Source organism: Acanthochromis polyacanthus, chromosome 1 (genome assembly GCF_021347895.1).
Source record: "Acanthochromis polyacanthus isolate Apoly-LR-REF ecotype Palm Island chromosome 1, KAUST_Apoly_ChrSc, whole genome shotgun sequence".
Lineage (NCBI taxonomy): Eukaryota > Metazoa > Chordata > Actinopteri > Pomacentridae > Acanthochromis > Acanthochromis polyacanthus.
The window spans coordinates 38,426,470-38,431,918 of record NC_067113.1 but is presented as its reverse complement, the minus strand read 5'-3'; the positions used below and the strand labels follow the sequence as shown (position 1 = coordinate 38,431,918).

At 40.9% G+C, this 5,449-nt stretch overlaps 1 long non-coding RNA gene across 1 annotated transcript; it reads left to right on the top strand.

Annotated features, from left to right (window-relative positions):
• The first annotated feature begins 2,228 nt into the window (after positions 1 to 2,228).
• LOC127534881 (uncharacterized) lies at positions 2,229 to 3,278 on the top strand. Its single transcript, XR_007943434.1, has 4 exons — positions 2,229 to 2,264; positions 2,961 to 2,993; positions 3,093 to 3,125; positions 3,159 to 3,278. It is a non-coding gene; the product is annotated as an uncharacterized LOC127534881 (long non-coding RNA).
• Positions 3,279 to 5,449: the final 2,171 nt, after the last annotated feature.

Below are 5,449 nucleotides of genomic sequence, written 5' to 3'. Positions count from 1 at the left end.
TAAGCTGACTGTGATTCAGTAACACTTTTAATGGAAGGTGTATCAGACGTTTGTTGCTAAGTTTATGTCCTGTTTCCTGCAGCTCAGTCCTCAGTTTTTCACTATTTCACTTATTTAAGTGGTTAAAATAAACACCTGAGCACGGAAGTGACTCGTGAATCTGCAGTTAGAGAATGAAAATCTGTTTTCTGATTCACATTTCTGAGAAGGAAATCTACTTTTCTGCATTTCGTTGTGACTCTGGGCTGTTTAAAGTCTCCTCCTATCAGCAAACATTAACCAGACTGATGCTGCTGTCGGTTTAAAGCGAACCTTGAAGTGAAGCTCACCTCGTTTGTTGCAGCAGAACGAAGCCCAGGAGTCGATAATGAACAGTTAGTGCAGACGGAGGAAACAGCAGCAGTCATTAAACCGCAACACAGCCTGGTGTTTGTGTGTCTTTGTGTCGATGTTTTAGAGGCTTTAATGTTCAAAAAGCTGCAGAGAAACACAAGATTATGGAGTTTAAATGATAAAAATACACCAGAACCTCCTCACAATCATCTGCTTCTTCATCTACCTTCAGATGAAGATTTCCAGAGTTGCAGGTAGACAGAGGAGATCAAAGTTAGTCATCTGGTCTCTAAACGAATCATATCTGCTGTAAAGTGACACAAAACAACCCAAAATGATGTAAAACGACCGCAATGCTCCACAAAACCACAACATGAAGATGTAAAATGTGATGCAAAGCAACCAAAACGTCACAGAGACCAAAAATGATGTTAAACAGGCTAAAAATGATGCTAAAAGAACTCATACAGTCATAAAATGACCAAAGTACAACACAAAAACAACCACAAAAAGAAGCAAAATGATGTAAATGAGCCAAAGATTGACACGAAATTTAAACTGTGAATATTTAAAGAGTTCCAGGTCCCTGAAGCCCGTAGAGGTGGGTCCAGATTTATCACTTTAATGGACTTTTTCATCATTTCTGATCCTCAGAACTTCATCAGTCCAGCAGATAGAACCATGACGTTTAGGAGGAGAAACATCTGAGTTCTGATAAAAACATTTAAAACTGGAAAATCACCACAAGAAGAAACCAAATCACCAACAAAGGAGCAAAATTACCACAATGAAATGCAAAAATCAGCACAGAAAGACCCAAAAGCACCACAAAAAGAGATGAATACCAGCACAAAAAATGAGACAATTCTCCACCAAAAGATGCAAAATCAGCACAAAAAGAACCAAAAATTCCTTCAAAGATTCAAATATGCCAGGAAAAACACAAATCACAGCAAAAGGACCAGAACTACCACAAACAGGTAAAATTATGACAAATTTACCTCCAAAACACCCGAGAAAATCACCACAAGAACGGTCAAATTTCCCACAAAGTACCAGGAACAACACAAAACGACACAAAAACTACCAGAACTACCACAAACAGATGCAAAATCAGCACAATAAACTCAAAATTTCCACAAAAAGACACAAAATCAGAACAGAAAAAGCAAAATCACCACAAAAACAGTCAAAACTTCCACAAAACAGCGCCAAACCTGTCAGGTCCACCACTGATAGCGCTCTTTGTGGTTCCTCTGGGTGTTCTTGGCTCTGAGGCAACAGGTGATTCTAATCAGCTCATAGACTGTATATAAAGATGGACGAAGCATCTGGCTCCAAAAATGAAGCCCCCCCGGAAGTGTCAAAAACTTGAATTCAGCACAAACCAGTCGGACTAAAGTTTCTTCCTGACCTCCTCAGAACATCTGGTTCTTCTTCTCCAGTAACTTTATCAATGATCAGAGTTCTACCTTCATAATGGGAATATTTCCAGAGTTCCAGGTTCTTGAAGTCCATAGAGGAGAAAGTTCTAGAGCTGACCAGACAACTGGACAGTTGTCAGTAGATCTACTCTAGAACTTTCTCCAGCTGTCGGTAGGTCTACTCTAGAACTTTCTCCAGCTGTCGGTAGGTCTACTCTAGAACTTTCTCCAGTTGTCGGTAGGTCTACTCTAGAACTTGCTCCAGCTGTCGGTAGGTCTGCTCTAGAACTTGCTCCAGCTGTCGGTAGGTCTACTCTAGAACTTTCTCCAGTTGTCGGTAGGTCTACTCTAGAACTTTCTCCAGCTGTCGGTAGGTCTACTCTAGAACTTTCTTCAGTTGTCGGTAGGTCTGCTCTAGAACTTTCTTCAGTTGTCGGTAGGTCTGCTCTAGAACTTTCTCCAGTTTTTCGGTAGGTCTGTTCTAGAACTTTCTCCAGCTGTCGGTAGGTCTGCTCTAGAATTTTCTCCAGTTGTCAGTAGATCTACTCTAGAACTTTCTCCAGCTGTCGGTAGGTCTACTCTAGAACTTTCTTCAGTTGTCGGTAGGTCTGCTCTAGAACTTTCTCCAGTTTTTCGGTAGGTCTGTTCTAGAACTTTCTCCAGCTGTCGGTAGATCTGCTCTAGAATTTTCTCCAGTTGTTAGTAGATCTACTCGAGAACTTTCTCCAGCTGTCGGTAGGTCTACTCTAGAACTTTCTCCAGTTTTTCAGTAGGTCTGTTCTAGAACTTTCTCCAGCTGTCGGTAGATCTGCTCAAGAATTTTCTTCAGTTGTCAGTAGATCTACTCTAGAACTTTCTCCAGCTGTCGGTAGGTCTGCTCTACAACTTTCTTCAGTTGTCGGTAGGTCTGCTCTAGAACTTTCTCCAGTTTTCGGTAGGTCTGTTCTAGAACTTTCTCCAGCTGTCGGTAGGTCTGCTCTAGAATTTTCTCCAGTTGTCAGTAGATCTACTCTAGAACTTTCTCCAGCTGTCGGTAGGTCTGCTCTAGAATTTTCTCCAGTTGTCAGTAGATCTACTCTAGAACTTTCTCCAGCTGTCGGTAGATCTACTCTAGAACTTTCTCCAGTTTTTCGATAGGTCTGTTCTAGAACTTTCTCCAGCTGTTGGTAGGTCTGCTCTACAACTTTCTCCAGCTGTTGGTAGGTCTGCTCTAGAACTTTCTCCAGCTGTCGGTAGGTCTGCTCTAGAACTTTCTCCAGTTGTCGGTAGATCTACTCTAGAACTTTCTCCAGCTGTCGGTAGGTCTGCTCTAGAATTTTCTCCAGCTGTCAGTAGGTCTGCTCTAGAACTTTCTCCAGCTGTCGGTAGGTCTGCTCTAGAACTTTCTCCAGCTGTTGATAGGTCTGCTCTAGAACTTTCTCCAGCTGTCGGTAGGTCTGCTCTAGAACTTTCTCCAGTTGTCGGTAGATCTACTCTAGAACTTTCTCCAGCTGTCGGTAGGTCTGCTCTAGAACTTTCTCCAGCTGTTGATAGGTCTGCTCTAGAACTTTCTCCAGCTGTTGATAGGTCTCCTCTAGAAGTTTCTCCAGCTGTCGGCAGGTCTACTCTAGAACTTTAAGTTTATTCTCACTTGGAACCTTGAAGTCCATAGAGGTGGGTCCAGATTTATCACTTTTTAATGAACTTTTTCCATTATCTCTTATCCGGTTTGACTCTCAGATCAATAAAGTGTCTCCTGATTAAAAATCTTCAGTCCTCCTCTGATGTTCGAACACAAAAACTTTTTGTTCTTTGAGGGACAAAAGAGAAAAAAAAATCTAAATGAAATCTGCAGTTTGTGGAGATGAAAATAAACTGAAAAAACATTCTTTATGATGGAAGAGTTTATGATCTGCAGCAGCTTTATGGAACTAAACATCATTTATATCCTCCTTATGAGTGTAGACGCAGTGGTTGTGTGTCTGTTGTGTAATATCGGGACGTCCTCTGGTCTCCTGGGATGATTTTGATTATCACCATCTGTCATCTACAACAAAGCATTATGGGAACACACACACACACAGCTCAGTGTGTGTTTCATGTTTTCAGTCTATAAATATGTGTTGATGTCACACTGGAGCTGTTAAGAGGCGCCGACATTTCTCCTCCTCCTTCTTCTTCTTCCTTCCTTTTCTTCTTCTCCTCCTCTTCTTCTCCTTCTTCTTCTTCTCCTCCTCCTTCTTCCTTCCTTCTCCTCTTCTTCTTCTCCTCCTCCTCCTCCTCTCCATCTTCTCCTCCTCCTTCTCTTCTCCATCTTCTCCTCCTTCTTCTTCTCTTCCTCCTTCTTCCTTCCTTTTCTTCTTCTTCCTCTTCTCCTCTTTCTCCTCCTCTCCATCTTCTCCTCCTCTTCTTCTTCTCCATCTTCTCCTCCTCCTCCTCTCCATCTTCTTCTCCTCCTGTATCTCTCCATGGACCTCCATGTGAGTCTATATTTAGAGCTGAAGGTGTCGCTGAGCTTCATGAAGATGTTCTGAGGATCTTCTCAGCTCTGAACTGTTTATTTCTCTCTGACTTAATCTGCAACTTCTTATCGTTGAGGAGCTTCAGTTTCGCTTCGTTTGTTCGGTTTCAAAGTGAAACAGCTTCAGAGCATCTGAAGAGCTGCAGGTTTGATGGACTAAAGGACGTTCTGTTTCTGTTTGCTGCCTTTATTCTGAACCTACAGATCTGATTTTACTGAAACCAACATCTATTCACAGCTAAACAAACAAATTTAGTACAAAATAAAACCAGTGTCAGTTCAGTTTAATACCAATGGAAAAGTCACAACAACAGAGATGCAAATACCAGTGTGAATCCAGTCTAGATTCAATTAAAAAAACAGTGTAAATGCAGCTTCCAACCAGTCTAACTCCAGTTTAAAACTGAGATCAAAATCCAGTCTAAATCCAGTTAGAAACCAATGTAATTCTGGTATAAATCTGGTGTAAATCTGGTGTAAATCTGGTATAAATCTGATGTAAATCTGGTGTAAATCTGGTGTAAATCTGGTATAAATCTGATGTAAATCTCGTGTAAATCCTGTGCAAAGATAGTGTGAATTCAATGTACAAACTACAACAACAAGTGTAAACAGAGTTTGATCCCAGTGGAAATCCAGTACAAAAACCAAATAAAAATCCAGTTTAAATTCCATTAAAACCTGTGTTCATTCTGTGTAAATCCAGTGTAAAACAGCAAAAAAACAGTGCAAGCGTAGTTTGATTCCACTGTAAATCCACTTTAAAGACAGTGTAAGTCCAGTTAAAAACCATTTTAAATCCAGTCTAAATCCAGTTCTCCTTGGAGAAAACAAATGAAACTGATATTTACATGCTCAGTCTGTCAGCAGCTGTTTCTGTTCATCTGTTTTCATTAATTTTAGATTTGAATAAAATCTTGTAGTTTATACAAAACAAAGAGAAACAGATTCAGTAAATAAATCCTGATGTTTTCGGTGTTTCTGTGATCCAGACATGCAGAACATTTCCCTTTTAAGCAGTAAAACGAGCAGCTTTGGTAAAACACAGTAACCTGGTGAACTTGTTCCTCACACCGACAGCTGAAGGTCAGATTCCAGCTGCTGACTTTAACACGCTGCTGATTCCAGATGTTTCAGGCTTCGTTCAGTCAGAAACCATCAGAGATGCTCCGCAGAACATCTGGTCCACAAA